Source organism: Ailuropoda melanoleuca, chromosome 1, assembly GCF_002007445.2.
Source record: "Ailuropoda melanoleuca isolate Jingjing chromosome 1, ASM200744v2, whole genome shotgun sequence".
NCBI classification, from domain to species: Eukaryota; Metazoa; Chordata; class Mammalia; order Carnivora; family Ursidae; genus Ailuropoda; species Ailuropoda melanoleuca.
This window is the reverse complement of record NC_048218.1, coordinates 166,965,150-166,982,582: the sequence shown is the minus strand read 5'-3', so window position 1 is coordinate 166,982,582 and position 17,433 is coordinate 166,965,150. Positions and strand designations below refer to the sequence as shown.

At 43.3% G+C, this 17,433-nt stretch overlaps 1 protein-coding gene across 2 annotated transcripts in view; it reads left to right on the top strand.

Annotated features, from left to right (window-relative positions):
- The first annotated feature begins 2,399 nt into the window (after positions 1 to 2,399).
- The window catches only part of SCRN1 (secernin 1), a 61,722-nt gene continuing 46,688 nt past the window's right edge, over positions 2,400 to 17,433 (top strand). For both annotated transcript variants that reach the window (XM_034669765.1, XM_034669763.1), the window contains exon 1: positions 2,400 to 2,601. The gene's annotated coding sequence lies outside the window, so the exon portion shown is untranslated. The remainder of the gene's footprint in view (positions 2,602 to 17,433) is intronic.

Sequence of the window (17,433 nt, the reverse complement as noted above, 5' to 3'; positions counted from 1 at the left end):
AGGAGGGGGGTAAGGATAGATTATATACAAAGGAAGAAAGATAATCAGACACTAACTTTTCTTCAGAAACTTTGCAAGTCTTGTGACAGTGTTTTATGACAACAGAATGGTACCTTTAAAGTGCTGAGAGAAAAAAAACTCCCAGCCAAAAATCAAATACCCAATGAAAATGTTTCAAAAATGAAAGGGGTGTAATGAGTCTTTCAGACAAAACTGGAGAGAGCTCACTACCATCAAACCTGTACCTACAATAAATGACAGCAATGACACTAAAGGTGAGGAGGGGTGGGGGATAGTAGGATATTGTCGAAAGTGTTTTGCTTTATACCTGAAATTATATTATTTGAAGGTAGACAGTGATAGGTTTAAGATGCATATTGTAAATCTTAGAGTTATTAAAAGTAAAACACACAGTATGACTAATAAACCAATAATGGATATAAAATGGAATACTAAAAAACCCCTCAATTCTTCAAAAGAAGGCAAGTAAAAAGTGAAAAAAAAAGGGGGGGTGGGGAGAGAGAAACAAAGAACAGATGGAACAAATGGAAGTAGCAAGATGTTACATTTATAACCTACCATGTTGATAATTCCATTAAATATCAATGGTTTGAACCAGAGTTTCTCAACCTCAGTACTATTGACATTTAGGGCCAGATAATTCTTGGTGTGGGTGGTTGTGCTTTATTTCCTAGGGTGTTAACAGCATCCCCCACCTCTGTGCACTAGATACCAGCAGAGACCTCCCCCACCTCTGCCATTTTGACAACCAAAAATATCTCCAGTCGTTGCCAAATGTTAAGAGCTGCGATCTAAACACTCTAATTAAAAGGCAAAGAGTGTCTGAATGAAAAGCAGGATCCAGTTATATTCATTCTTTAAAAAAAAAAATCAAAAACAGACATACTCTAACATAAAGAGGAAATAGGTTAAAAGTAAAAGGACGGTTTCCATGGTTGGACTCTTCGCACCATAAGGTCCTTTTGTGCTCCAAGAGTGTACGACCACTGCTCTACCTGTAGGATTGCACTGACTCCCTCAGCCTTCTCCCACTATCCATTCACTCACGTGGCAAACCACAGCGCAGGGATAACATTCAAAAGACGTGAAAAGAAATTCTCCTTCCCTCCCCTGCATTCTGTCACCCAATTCTCCTTCCTGGTGGCATCCATTATTACATTTTCTTCTGCATTCTTCCAAAGATATTCCATGCATTTGCAAATATGAATACAAGCATATTTTCCCCCCACAAATGGTAACACACAATATTCTGCACATGGTTCTATCCCCTCACCTCCCTTAGTATTGGTTGGAAATCTTTCATATGAGTACATAGAGATAGATCTTCCCCATTTTTAAGTTTTTATAGCTGGATAGCATTACATTGTATTGATGTGCTGTAATATATTTAACAGTCCTTTATTGATGGACATTTGCGTCCATTCTTCACTAACCAAATAATGTAGCAGTGGATGACCTTGTACTCATATCGCTTCACACCTCTATCAATATATCTGTAGGATAAATTAGAAAAGTGGAATCCTTGGATCAAAGACTATGTATTTGTTATTTGGGGACATATTGCAAAATTGTGCCCCGTGGAGATTATAAAACCTTTTTTATTTTTGTTAATCTGATAGATGGAAAATGCTACCTTGTATATTTGATTTGCAGTTAAGTGAGCCTGAATATCTTTTCATGTGCCTGAGTGGTATTGAGTTTGTTTTCTTGTGAACTATCTCCTCTCCTCGTATCCTTTGAGTTGGTCTTGTCAGTTTGTAAAAAGTAGAGTCTGTGATCTGGTAACAGACAGATGGTCATGTCCTGACCAATGACCTTGATGCTAGCATCAACACACCTGTCACCTGTCTGTGGATTTATTAACCCAGGTATGGAATCTTGGCTTTGCTATTTGCTGTGTGACCTTGGGCGAGTTTCTTAACCTCTTTGGGCTTCAATGTACCCAGCATCGGGTCTCACTTAGCAACGTGGCCCAGGACAGCACCTTTAAAACCAGGGAGTTGGCTTGCACCTGGGAGTCAACGACTAACAGGACTGGTTTTTCCGCGGGGAAATTTTGCCTAGGCACCGAGGCCTCACGTAGGAACCCTAATGCGGAGTTCGGGAGTGCGCGGGAAGGAAGTGGGGCCTGGCTCCGTAAAGCCCGAGTTCTCCCTCTCAAGAGAGCCGCAATCCCGGCCGTGACCAAGAACTAAAAATCGAGCCAAGAGGGAGCCACTTCCCTTGGCGACAGCCGCCCTCTCGGCCGCTCCCCTGCTCCCAGGCGCCCTCCCCTACCAGGCCGAGCGCGGCGCTGCAGCCCCGGAGCCCAGACGCTGCGGGTGCGGCGCGGCCCCGGGGCCCGGGTGGGGGAGGCGGGGGTGGGCCCAGCGGTCACGTGAGCCGGGCCAGCTGTTCGCAGGGGGCGGCGGGCCCGAGCGCCGGGAGTCTGGGGAGGGGGAAGCGCCCGACGGCCGCCTCTGCCGCTGCAGCCGCAGCCCCCGATGTCGCCGCAGTAATCGCCGCCACCGCAGCACCCGCACCCTCGGCGGCCGCAGCATCAGCACAGCAGAGCCGAGCCCGGAGCCCGCCGCCCCGCAGGTGAGCCGCGGCGGGCACGGCTGGGAGCGCAGGGCGTCCGCAGCCGCTTCTCCCCGAGCGTTTCGGCCGCGTCCGCCATCGCCGTCCCCTCTGCTTCGTGGCCGACCCCTGTCCCTCCGAACCGGCGGGTAGCGCTACTCCGGGCCGAAACCCGGCGGGGGGGGGCTAGGGCAGGCTGGGGGCTCTGGGGGCTCGGGGAGAGGTGGCCTCGGCCCGGGTGGGGATGACTCGGGCTAGTAGGTTGAGGGACGCCCCACCCCGGGGCGCGGGCACTGCCGCCTGGTGTGAGCCTGTCTCCCCGCTCTACACCCCAACCCCATCCTTTGCCCTGACCTCCGGGTGCTTTTCCTGTGTTTCCATGTTCTGGTAGCTAAGTTGCTGCCCGCTGGGGTGTGTGCCTGTGACCCCCCACCCTCCACCTCTCGGGCCGCTCCCGGGGTTCGCAGCTTGCTCGGTGGTGGCAGCGCTGGTGGTGGCAGCGCTGGTGGTGGAGTGGGCCTGGCACCCTCCCGGGAGGTAGTGCACCTGCCACCAGGGTAGCGCGAACATGGCTGCCTGGTGGGGCCCGCTGTCCTTGACCTGGCTCTGCGCCCACGTCCATCCGGTTTGCGATCGCGAATCATGGCCAGGGGACTGCCCTCCCCTTAAGGGCTGTTGCTGTCGTCTATGCGGGCTGCAGGACTTGACACAACACCCCCCCTCCCAACCCCCAGCCACTTTCCGGGAGGTCCCTGGGAGTGGAGGGGTGTCAGGACAGGTACGCCATGGCGCCAGGACACTTGCTGGTAGAAGGCGCTCACGCATTTCTGCTATGATTATGCACTTCAGTCCTCCGTTCGCTTGTCCGTCAGGGCGCTGATTATTTGGCGACATCGCTGCTGAGGTCTGAGACTAGTGTGGTCTGCGAAACAGGGGGGGATGCTTGAACTTTTAGAGAATTGACGAGAACTCGGATTTAGGGGTTTAAAATGTCCATGAAACCCAAGTGCATCTAAGGAAGCTGTCATTCGCTGTGACTCAAAACTGACTTGGTAGGGTTTTACGTATGGGCTTTCTGGTGCTGTTTAATTCTGACGCGATTGTCTTGAATTACACTTGTGTCCAGCTCTCCCGGTGGTGTGTGTGTGTGTGTGTGTGTGTGCGTGCGCGCCAACTATGTTCCAAGCCTGACCAGAAGATGCCGTGGGTTGCAGAGGAAACCTATGTTAATTCAAAATGGCAGCGTGAAAAAAATCAGGCCAGGCAGAAGCCGTAAAGACCGCAGTTAACATCAGCTGCCCCCTGACTTAAGCCTTGGTGAGGACATCGGCATCAGGGAAGGCTCTCCAGCTGGTCCTAAGGGGTAGGGAGTGATTCTTGCAGCAGGCTGGATTTTAGGGGGCAGCAAGGTCGTGGGGGAAGTGAAGTGGGAAGTTTGGGGAGCTGTAATTATCTTCTCGAACTTACTAAAAGCTGGTGCAAAGACCTAATTAGAATTCTCTGTGATTTTGATCTGATTTTCTCCAGGCTCCACTAAGGACGATTTATATGGCTGCTTATGTCTGTTTGACGCATAACTTCTGTTTATTTTATACCTATGAGTGGCTTTTAAAAGAAATGAATGTCTAGTGTAAACATCACCCAAGAACAGGACATAACAAATACCAGGTTCTTAGAACAGGTTTCCTTAGAAGAATATATAGGTCCATGATCAAGCACCCAGGCATCAGAGAATGATAAATTCTTGAAAGGTGACTCATGTTAGGATTTTTTTTTTTTATCAGCCCTTTTTTTCCCCGGTTTTACTGCTGTGCTGCCAGCCATCTTCTCATTTAGGAAGGAGGAGACACATGAGGTTTCAGGGATAATGGAATAGAGGAAGATTAGTACTATGGTTAGGAATGGCGAGCTGGAAGCAGCCTGAGTGAGCACTGCTGTCACCCCGTTTTGACAGTGCGGGAGGGAGACTGAATCCAGCAGGGTGATTGGGCTGCACCCAAGGTCATATAGCTGGTTGGCAACTGGCAGTGAGGATCAAAATCCAGGTCTCGGAGCTGCCCAGGTTCAGGTTCCACATGTCACCTTGCACAGCCTGGGCAAAAGGGACAAACCTGTCATTATTAGGATGGCAAACAGAGCAATTCAAAAGCAAACTGTAGCATGAATTTAAAAATCAATGGGTATTTAAAGTAAGTGGCTACATCTTAGTTTCCAAATTCAAAACCATTTAACTTCTTTTTTTTTTTTTTAAAGATTTTATTTATTTATTTGACAGAGATAGAGACAGCCAGTGAGAGAGGGAACACAAGCAGGGGGAGTGGGAGAGGAAGAAGCAGGCTCATAGCGGAGGAGCCTGATGTGGGGCTCGATCCCATAACGCCGGGATCACACCCTGAGCCGAAGGCAGATGCTTAACCGCTGTGCCACCCAGGCGCCCCAAAACCATTTAACTTCTTAAGCTGTGTGCACCTCATGTCCGCATTTTCCAGTGACTAGACTGCTTCTATATTTAAGCACCAAAAACATAACTTTAGTCGTATTCTTTAAGGTGAGAAATGCATTCTTTGATTAAAAAATGGGTGGCTTGTGTTTAGGGAGAATCATTGGGTCAATTTCTTTTACAAAGAAACCAAAGTGGGATATGTAATAGCTTTTGAGTGTGTCGAATTTTAAGCAGCACTGGATACAGAGGCTTTTTCTAGAATTTGAATTTGAATTCTCTTGGTCATATACCAGTAACCACAAATCTACTAAAGCCAAACTGGAAAGTGTGCATGGGTTAATATTTGTACGGAAGTGGTAAGGATACAGAATATTTCTTCTGGGCATTCCATTTCTTCAGCCCATTGATCTGTAAAAGGAGGAGGTGCGTGGGCTGCAGGGAACAGGGAGAGTAATTCGCATTGGTGAAGCGGATGGGAGCTAGGTATGGATGATTATGTGCAAGGGAGGACAGATGATGATGCCATCCATGCTGTTTAAAAAAGAATAACTTGCATTAGAGCATGAATATGAAGATTCATTCACTTAAATTCCCCTGATATACCAAAGATATTTAAAATCACAAGGTTTGGAAATACTTAACAGTGTGCAATTTGTGTTTGTTGGAGAACAGTAATCCAAAGTTATTTTTAAAAAGCCACCCATGATCTCTTTATCCAGCAATAATCAGTCCTTAGGAAAGTTTGGGGGCATTTTCATTGGAATGAGAGCCTAGGTCTTTGCTGTCCAATTCAGTAGCCAGTAGCCACTACCCACGTGTGGCTTTTGAGCACTTGAAATGTGGCTAGTCAAAACTGAGATATGTAAATTTACACCCCAGATTTCAAAATTTGTATGAAAAAAGAATTTAAACTACCTCATTAATAATTTGTGTATTGATTATATATTGAAGTAATATTTTAGATATATTCAGTTTAAATAGAATATATTATTAACAATGGTTTCCCCAGTTTCTCTTTACTTTTTTTAGATGTGACTCCTAGAAAACATAAGATTACATGATGTGGTTTGCATCTGTCTTTCATTACACTGTACTGGTCTAGATCATTAATGGAAAGTGGAAGTTGGTGTGGTGTGTAGTACTGTGTACAGAACTGGGTGTGTAAGGAGAGAGACATTTTAATAGAAGCTGGGGGGAGAGAGAGTGGATGGAGAAGGACTAGCAGGAGGGAGTGCTCAGGGACCCTGGGTAGTTGGAGAGCATGAGTATAAAGTGTGCTGGGGCTGCTGAGTTATGAGACTTCTGAGGTGGAAAAAGCAGAGTATGCAGTGATCCAGGGTTTGGAGTCAGTGGAATTGTGGTTGGCAGGGGTGGTGGTGGTGGGACAGGAACCAGGGTGATGAAAAGGCAGCATGGACACAACTACACTTCATATTGGAAAGTAACTTCCAAGTCTGAGATGTCTGGTTTTACAAACATACCTAACACATCGAAATGAGATGAACACATCTCATTCAGGGTCCAAGCTCTGATTCTGCCTCTCATTAGGTGTGTTACCTTGAGTGAGTCCCTCATTGAGATGCTTTGCAGTCTCCTTTTTTAAATAGGATGAATAAGAGCCGTCCACCGACTTGCGAGATGGTTTCCGTGGGAGGAGATACGGCATATTTTAACACAAGAGTTTATTGTCTTTCTCTGCTTGACTTATTTCACTTAGCATAATCTCCTCCAGTCCCGTCCATGTTGCTGCAAATGTTGGGTAATCGTTCTTTCTGAGGCTGAGTAATATTCCATTGTATGTAGGGACCACATCTTCTTAATCCAGTTATCTGTTGAAGGGCATCTCGGCTCCTTCCACAGTTTAGCTATTGTGGACAATGCCGCTATGAACATTGGGGTGCATATGGCCCTTCTCTTCACTACGTCTGTATCTTTGGGGTAAATACCCAGTAGTGTAATTGCTGGACCATCGGGTAGCTCTATTTTTAACTTTTTTTTTTTTAAAGATTTTATTTATTTATTTGACAGAGATAGAGACAGCCAGCGAGAGAGGGAACACAAGCAGGGGGAGAGGAAGAAGCAGGCTCATAGCGGAGGAGCCTGATGTGGGGCTCGATCCCATAACGCCGGGATCACGCCCTGAGCCGAAGGCAGACGGCTAACCGCTGTGCCACCCAGGCGCCCCTATTTTTAACTTTTTAAGGGACCTCCACACTGTTTTCCAAAGTGGCTGTACCAACTTGCATTATCATATGGTTTCACTCATTTATGGAACATAAGAAATAGCAGGAAGATCGGCAGGAGAAGAAAGGGAATAATGAAGGGGGGTTACACAGAAGAGGGAATGAGTCATGAGAGACTATGGACTCTGGGAAATAAACTGAGGGCTTCAGAGGGGAGGGGGGTGGGGGAATGGGCTAGCCTGGTGATGGGTATTAAGGAGGGCACGTATTGCATGGAGCACTGGGTGTTATACGCAAACAATGAAGCGGAACACTACATCAAAAACTAAGGATGTACTGTATGGTGACTAACATAACATAATAAAAAATTATTATCAAAAAAATAAAGCAAATTATATAATTTTAAAAAAAGAGTTTATTGGCATTTGAATTACTTTTTTACAACACTATGCACTGAGATAACTTTTACTTCTACACATGTACGTATGAGGACAACAACAACAAAAAGACCAGCCTTCCTCTGATTCTACCCATATGTGTTCTAAAAATTAAAAATTTTGAGTATTAACATTTTGGGGGGAGGTTAGGAGTGTGTTTGGGGGTCTGCACAGATTTCTCTCCTACTTTCCCCATCCCAAATAGTTAATTATCCCAACAACATATACTGTTTAATACATCATTTCACCTTGCTTTCAAACTCAGCCTTCATCCTACACTAATTTCCGACATTATATGGATATATTTCAGTAGCGTCTGCTCTGTTAATCTGTCTATTCTTGCGTCAGTATTGAACTGTTGTAATTATTGAAACTTCCTAACATGGTTTAATACCATGCAGGGCTAGTTTTTCCTCATTAGTTTTCATTTATGAAACTTCTTGTCTTGTCGCACATCCTTTCTAATGAGCTCCAGGATCATTTTTGGTCAGGTTGTGACCAAGATTGATTGCTGCCTAGTGACTCCATGGATTACTGTAGGAAGAAAGACAGCTCCATATAGCACTGGCTCTTCCCAGCAAAGCGCAAGCATCTCTCCCTTCAGATCTTCTCCCATGTCTCCATAAAGCCTTACAGTTTTCTTCACTGAGGGTTTGTACATCTCTCTCTAGTAAGCTTATCTGAAAATGGGCAGAAGCCCTATAAAGAAAACTACAGAACTCCAATGATGGGCAAAGATGCTCACACCAACAGAGACACTTCCTGCCTTTGGATGGCAGGTAGAGTCGGGTGGTTAGGGCATTCTGGAGTCTGGGTTCTCTCTCTGCTACTTTCTTGTTACATGACTCTGGACAAGACTTAACCACTCTTGATCTCAATTTTCTCATCTTTAAAAAAGGGATACTAAGGGATGCCTGGGTGGCTCAGTTGGTTAAGTGTCTGACTTCTGGCTTAGGTCATGATCTCAGGGTCCTGGGATCCAGTCCTGTGTCAGGCTCCACGCTCAGCGGGGAGTCTGCTGCTCCCTCTCTCTCTGCCCCTCTCCCTGCTCGTGTGCGTGCTCTCTCTCTCTCAAATAAATGAACAAAATCTTTTTAAAAAGGGGATATAATAATACCTTTGTGATGTGGTTATTGTGAGGGTTAAGTTATTATTTATGTATCATATATTTATATGTATCTTGCTTAGCATATTACTAAGCACATAGTGAAAGCTTCATACTCTTAATAATAATAGTAATATGTAAGATTGTAAGATTTTATGTGTTTTACATTATTACATGTAATAATGCAAGATTTTGTGATTTTAATTATTTTAGTTACTCCTGTCAAATGACTCTGTAAAGCTAGTATCATTTTTGGATCATAGGTCCAGAGAGGCTCTGGAAACATTTTGCCAGATTTTTGAAAAGTTTAATGGAACTTGGGAAGCAAATGGATGGAAGAGCCAAGAAATGTAAAAGACAGTTATTGGGCGTGAGGTAGGATCTGTACTTGCTTTGTCTCTGAGGTAGATCGACCATACCCCTCTAGCACTTTGTTTCTGCCCTGTACCAGGGATAGGCATATCCTTTGCCATCATTCTGTGGGTCTCTTCGACCCTCACTGTCATCCTTACCCCCAGTCTGGGCCTTATATGGAATGGTCTTCTCAGCAACTCTTAAGGATAGTTGCAAAGCTCTTGTAATGGAAAGGATGGCTAAGATCACATGTCCCATTCCCATTGGGACAGGGGAACAACCTGCCATCCAAGAAGGCAAGAGTGATGGAGGCGTTAATCATATCTTCCTCTAGAAGCTCCCCACATCATCAGCCCTGTCCGGGATGGTGGTGAGCCGAACTGGATGGAATGTCAGGTCACTCAGTCAGGGTAACTGGGAGGGGAGGAAGCTGAGGGCCAACCAGCTTGAGTGTCACCTGAAGCAGAGAGAGGTTAATGTTCCCTTCTTCTGTTCTTAATAGTTATATATATTTAGCCTAGCTTCCCCAGTGCTTAGTATACCCCCCTAAAGTGAGCTACGTATCCTTGCAAGCTCCTATAAGCATTTCCAATCTTATTTTAAGTTGGGGTGCTGTTCTTTCTTGTTTGTGCTCACGAGCTCCTCTTCTAGTGATAAAGACCTTGGAAACGTTGTAGTTCCATTTTCTCTTGGGTGCTTTTTTTCCTCAAGGTGCTTTGGAGGTGGTTAGGGGCTCAAAATACATGTTGGTAGTTCATCTGACTTCTTAAAAATTCTAACTAAAATAATGTAGTGATCAAAGGCTCCTCTGAATATCTTTTTCTCCTCTCAAAGTAAAACCTTAGTGTATTTTTAAACTTGCACTTAGAAGTGCCCTAGTGACCTAAAAGAATGAAATGAAATGTCTTAAAATGTCTTTCTTAAGCACCAAAGGAGTCTGATTTTTTTAATAATTAAAAACCCAATAAAGTAATATGAGCTTGCTATAAATTTAAAATGACATAACTAGATAAAGTAAAATTTAAAGGTTCTATCTGTGTATCCCATCCTTACTTTCACTGCCAATTCTCAGATACTAATCCATTAATCCTCAAGGTTCTTTTCTCTCTCTCTCTCCCCCCTTTTGTATATATTTATATTTACATAAACCTATGTGTACACATACATATATGTATATACATATATACATACATTCATATATACGAATACAGGTTTCTTTTGATAATAAAATGGGATACATTTTCTAACGGTAAAACACAGCAAATGGCTCTAGCATTAAAGGGTATTTACAAAGTAGTTTTTAAGTCACATTTTGCTAGACGTAGTAAAGTTATCCTCTGGTTACCAGCAAGATTTAGTCTTATTAGTTAATTTCTTCTGTAGGAAATGAATAGTTAACCAACTTTTTACAGGGACAGAGTGTAAATCGCCATTTTAAGAATGATTGAGAAGTGTTTCTGAAATCCCAGTTTGCAGAGTTAACAGATACATATCAAATCACATTGATGGGAAAAGATCAGAATAGACAATGCATTATTTAGATGGGAGAAGAAAACAGATGGTGGGAATAGGAAGGTCATAATTCAAAGCAACCTTGCCAAATTAGTGGACACAATGGCAGCAATGTCAGAAAAGAGAACAGAAGGAAATGAAAGGACCCTAGATGTGGCTTGCTTAGTAGCTTCCAGATCTTTCCCACAGGGAATGCTTTTGGCAGCTAACCACATACCTGCCTACCTCAAACACATTCTTCCTTTATCTCCATTATCGTTATGTTTCAAGAACTTTGTGTTTTTAGAACAAGTTAAAGAAGCAAGTGTTGGATGTTTCTCTATTCTGTATATGCTATATATATATTATCTCATTTAATCCCCATAATAGTTCATGGTGGACATCATGGCTACACTTAACGGATGAAGAACTTAGTAAATGGAGGAGCTGTGCATGGAATTGAGACCTGTCTGATCCTATCTTAAAAAGCTATAATGTAACCTTTGAGAGAGGTTAATTTAACTGCACAGTCTAACCTATGTCATTAATGTGATGCAAGTCATTTTCTTTCTTTGTGTTACTATGAAAGATGCAAAATGTCTTCCAACCTGCCACATATTGGAAGACATCTTCCTTACAATGAACTTGATCAGACTATATTTTTCTAATTTGGCAAGCTTGAATGGAGAATTAATCTTGCTTGTACTATTTATCTACTCTTTCCAGCAATTAAAAAATTGTTACATCCATGAGAAATGGATGCCATTCAACCAATCTCTCCTCTTTCCTTCACTCTAAAATCCCTAAAACGGCCCCTCTTTTTTTCTGGCTCAGTTCTCACTTTCTGTCCAAGGCAGAGGAATCATGATAGTCACCAGTCTTGCAGCCTGAGTTTTCTTGTAAGTGATACTATATTTTAAATACCCCAGAGTGATGGACAGACCACTGGGTGTCGTGGAGTTTTTGCAGATGGTCCTTGTATTCACATGTGTCCCAACCTTGAATGTACACAAATGAAATAATGAGCCATATATATCTGCACTACTGTTTTTCAAATAGTATAGGGTTCTCTTGCCATTTAGTACATACAAATCCATTGGAAGTGTTACCAAAGCCAACTACAATGACTGTTACGTAGGGGTTTCCATGAAAATTTTTTGACATTTATAAGTTGGAAAATATCATATTAGAATATTTTGTATTATAGAGAAATTCTGGAGTGATTTGAAGAATACTTTTGTAAAGTGACCATTTACCACTTAACTTATTCTATGAATAAATGCAGATTTTGATACACAGCATTCCATTTGACTATATATAGAAAACTCTGCATTTCTGTAGTTACTAGTTTGTCACTTGAATCATTAAGCTAGACATTTTGCTTTATTCATATTTCTCGTTGTGACTATATAGTGCAAATGAAGCAGAATCAGATTTGGCCCAAAGGTAAAATGAGTGCGTTTGCCAGGACCGAGTTATACGGTTCTCTCCAATTCCTGGGTTTCTGCCCTGTTGCAAGACCATATTTACTACCTGCAGCGAGATAGGATAATAGATTATTTTGATTACAACTCTTCCTTTTCTTTTTAAAATATTTTCATTACAAATACTGTACTTTCCTGTGGGAAATTTGAAAACAACTAAATATATGGAGGTTAAGAAATTGTGATTGTGCAACCCGGAGAGACTACTGCTCTTAAACATTTTGTTGCATTTGCTTATCTTTTTGTATCACCTATTTAGATAATATACATACTTTGAATGATACCATATTTAATTTGTGTGACCTCTTTTCATTTCACCAGGTTGATTCTGTGTATTTATATATTTTCCAGTTTTCCATGATATGTATAGATAGGCAATTACATATCATATGTTTTTTGTTTTGTTTTGTTTTTTGATTCTTATGATCATCTAAATGGCTATATTTTGGGGGAGGCGAATGAAGCAGCAGTGGCCCATTAAATTATCAGGGGTTATGATGAAGTTGAATCGTCATTAATGGTCTGGAATTTTGGTTTTACAGTTTTTATTTGTTTATTTAAAATCACGAGCAGGGGGGCGGGCAGTGGGAGAGAATTTTTTTTTTTAGATTTATTTATTTATTATTTGAGAGAGAGTGAGAGAGAGAGAGCTTGAGAACGGGGGATGTGGGGGTGGGAGGAGAGGCAGAGGGAGGAGAGAGAGTCTCTATGCCCAGTGCAGAGCCTGACATGGGGCTGGATCTCACAACCCCGAGATCACGACCCCAGCCGAAACCAAGAGTCTGATGCCCAACTGACTGCATCACCCAGGCGCCCTGAGAGAAGGAATCTCAAGCAGACGCCACGCCCAGCGTGGAGCCCAACAGTGAGCTCCATCTCATGACCCTGAGATTGTGACCTGAGCCTAAACCCAGAGTCGGACCCTTAACTGACTGAGCCACCCGGGTGCCCTGGGTTTTGCAATTTTTAAATAGACACTCTTCATTTCTTCTAGCTAATAACCTTTATTGCAGTACTTTTGAAATGAATAACAACTAAGTTTGCGATCATTTCAATCATTGAGAAAAAAATATGCAGAGGACATTTCTTAGCCATCTTACTGATTTAGAAATATGCAGCTACTTGAAATGATATTTAACTCTTCTCTTTTTCTGGCTCAAATTCTCACTTTTTATCCAAGGCAGAGGAGTCATGGTAGTTGTCAGTCTTGCTTCTGTCAATGAAGAACACTTTTTTTAAAAAAGGCATTTTTAAGGAGTTGGATGAAACTTTACTTCTTTAAAGTAGTATAAAATGCAAAACATTGAAATAACAACAATCCAAATCTTCCCGATTATCACGTACTCTGATTTCCCTGTGTTCAAGCTGGAGACCAAGAAAGCGTAGCTTCCTACCCCTCCATTTGTCATATTAGGGAAAAGAAAACCCTGCTTTCCCAAGTTAACCAGAGATGGGTTTCACCCACCTTTATGCTCAAGGCAGAGTATTGCTGCCAATACTGTTGCTGAATTCAGCAACATTCAATTAAAATTAGATGGTTTCCTTAAAAATAAAGTTGAGAAAGAACAAGGCAGAAAGTTGATGGCCTCTGAGGCTGGTGGATGCCTTAAGGGGGTTTATTATACTGTTATGTGTGTGCTGCAAATTTCCACAAAGAGCCAGCAGAAAAAATGAATAATGCTTGTGAGAAGCAAAGAGGTTAAATAACCTGCACCAATGGGCGTTGCACACCAGTCTGAATGGGCATTTGTTAGAATATGCTGCCTGTCATCTCAGCCTAGATCTACTGAACAGAATCTGCAAGGAGGGTGTGTCTAGGAATCTGCATTCTAACAAACTCCCCAGATGATTTTGATGCGTGGTGGAAGATGAATACCATGGACTGAACCACAGCATGGGAGCACCTTGGCAAAATGAGCTTTTCCTGCTCTTTTTCTCTCATTGAAGGTAAAATATAGATATGTCCCTTTCCCTTCATTTATCCAACAAACATTTATTGAGGTCTTAATGTGTGCCAGTCTGTGTACTAGGTGCCAGGGAAATAAGGGCTTATGTAAGAGTTCTTGCCTTCGAGGGACTTACAGTCTGATGAGCAGGGATAAACATCTTGAAACTTGAGGGAAAGAGATATGGCAGGGTAGTGGGAACCAGGGGCTCACCATTTTCCCCATTGCGCTAACATACCAAGCCAAACTAAGATTCCTATCCATCGCCCTACCCCAGTAATCCTTCCTCAAAGAGGTGTCTAAGCCCCAAACAAGTTAAGAGTAATAACTCCAAGAAAACATTCCCTGTATTACATCAGTCCAGTGCTGTTTCTAACCTTAAAAGAAATTTGAACATCTCATCACGTGTTGTGCTTTGCTTATTTTTTTAAAGATTTATTTTTTAATTTTAGAGGAAGAAAGAGCGAGTGAGGGTGTGTGTGATCAGGGGGTGGGGCAGAGAATGTTCCCCAGACTCTCCACTGACTGCAGAGCCCAATGCGAGGCTCGATCTCAGGACCCTGAGATCATGACCTGAGCTGAAATCAAGAGTCGGATGCTTAACCAACTGAGCCACCCAGGCACCCCTCGTGTGCTTTGCTTTGAAAAGTTACTTATTATAGAAATTACAAGCATATACAGTATAGAACAGTATATTAAACCACTGTGTACCCATTACCCAACTCTAGCCATATTTATTGCGTAGCCAAACTTGTCTCATCTGAACTTTCACTGTTTTGTCCCACCCTCGATTACTTTCATTACATCATTTCACATGGAAATACTCCAGTATGTACCTCTGAAAGATACGGGCTCTTTTTTCAGACATAACCACAATGTCAGATTATCTAAAACAAGAATTCCTTAATATCATCAAATATTCAATCAGTGTTCACATTTCCCCAATTGTCTTATAAAGTTTTTGTATCGTTTATTTAAATCAGGATCCAAATAAATTCCATTCTGTGCAATTGGCTGGTACATCTCCTAAGTAACTTTGTCTCTTAATCTTTCTTTCCTTGCAGTTTTTGTTGTTGTCATTGAAGAAATCAGAGTTGTCACATAGTTAGTCTCTGAGTCTAGACCTTCCTGATTGCCTCCCTCTGGTGTCATCCGCATTCTCTGCAAACCGGTGGTTTATATATGGGGGCTCCATCACTCCAGTTTGATTCTTTATGCACATTTTGGTTACACTTTTGGCCATGTGTCTGATGTGCCAGGTGTAAACCGTCGGTGAGAAAGGGTGAAGGAGCCATAGTAGAGATTGGTGTAATGGTGGCAAATCATCACCAGTAAGATGGAGGAAAGTAAACATTTATTAATTGCCCACTGTATACAGCCACAGGACCTGGCGCTTTCCATATGCTCTCACATAAATGCAATTGCTATGCTCTGTTGTGTATGGGGGATTAGTCCCATTTTCACATGTGGAAACTGGTGCAGAGAGTTCATAACCTGCCTGTTTCTTGCGGTTGGCGGGTGAAGTCAGGATACAAGCAAGGGTCTGTTTGTCTTGAAGTGTATCATTCATTCTCTTGCCTCTGTACACACGGGGCTGCAGGGTCAAGTAGGCATGGTAAATGAGTACAGCTGACCCAACACTGAAAAAATAAAGAGAAAAGCAATAGCTGTAGGGTGAGGCCAGGAGGCACTGTCTTTGGCCTCAGTGTCAGGGAGTGGAGGGGAGTTTGGGGAGGAGTCCCTACTCAGCTCCAGTTGATGTCATGTAAGAATGGGGACCCAGGGTTGCCAGATCTTTTGGGTTTTCAGAAGTATCTGAATTTCTGTGAAGAAACTCTAGATCTAAAAATGTTAGGTGCTAATTCGGATTTTAAAAAACTTTCTGGAATAACACCCTGGGCCAAACCAAACCAGCGAGCAGCTTGCCACCCCCGTCCCACCTCATGCTGCTCAGAGGTATGTCAGCTGCAGATTGTGCTGATGACTGAGGCTGTTAACTGTCACAGGGAGGTGTTGCCCCTGAAATTAGAGAAAGGGCCAAGACATCAAGGGACAATGAACCAAATCTTCAAAAGGTGACAGAGCATTTAGATATGTCAAGGAAAAAGCCCATTTCTGAAATCTGAACAGATCAGACCTTGACAAAGGAACAGCCCTCCTCACGTACCTTTTCTCATCCTCATGAGGACTGAGTCCTTACTGTGTCCCGTATGGTATTCTGAGCACTTTGTAAGTATTTGCAAGTTTCAGCTCATTTTCGCCTCACCACAGCCCCATCATTATCCTGTCATGGGAAGGTGACAGGGGTCTGAGATTCGAACCTAGGTGGACTCCAAAGCCTGCTTACTTTCTTACTACCCTGTGTGGTCTTTCTTCTGTGAAATAGTTCCTCATTCAAGACATTGAGTATTAGAAACTGCAGTTCCCTAGCTGTGGACTCCCAAAGCCTTACGCTCTGCTACCTGACCTTTCAACAGAACACTTAGTAGGATCTTTCTTTCTCGGAGGCAGAGCTTGATGAGCCTTTCATCAGTTTCAGTTAGCATTTACATCCAATTTCTAGTTAGATAATTCCTTTCCCAAACACCTTATTTATCCTTTATGATCCCAAGAGTAGACCTTCCGACAGAAAAACCAATTCCTAAGTGACTATCTTTTGTCCTGTTCTCACTTCAGCAGGAATGCCAATAATTCAACAAATTTATCTATAAATAATGTAATATAAATGATGTCTCCTTGACTTTTCTGAAAGCTGGTAGTTCACAGACCCTGGAATTAAGCTTGCCCAGTCCGCTTGGTAAAACTGGGAGCTTGCAGAGTAAGGCAACCTTGCTGGACATTTGGGTTTCATTTTTGTGAGCAAGTCAAAGCACTTTGTCAGAGTTCCTTGCGAGACAGTTAATAAGCCTCTAGCTTATAGAGACAGTCATTTTCTTCCTTTCAGGCAATTATAGCTTTCTTATTTCTGGGTAAGGTCACTGATGAGGGACAGACCCTCTGGAGCTTCACTGAGATGAAAGGGCAGGGCAGTTTGGCAGGCAGGCGAAGAAAACCCCAGCTCGGCTTGGCTGGGGCGCAGAGCATTCATGTCCTTCAATAACAACTCACTGGACTTGAGGACAAAGACCTTTTCTCGCTTGCGGCTTCCTCCCTCCTTGTCTAGACATTCTGTAAGTGGTCTCCTAGTTACAGGGGTACCGTGCTCCAGCCCCGCACGTCTGCACCCCGCCTGCGGTCACCAGCCAGAGCGTGAAGATGCGGCCTCTGTGCAGGGCACCCCAGGGACGCGTGAGCATCTTGTTCCCACGAGGAGCCCTGACTCCTGAAAGAAGCTGGATGAAGAGAACAGTGGTGGTTAGAAACAGCTTAGGGGGACGTCACCACAGCGGACAGCACCATCTCTAAAGCAG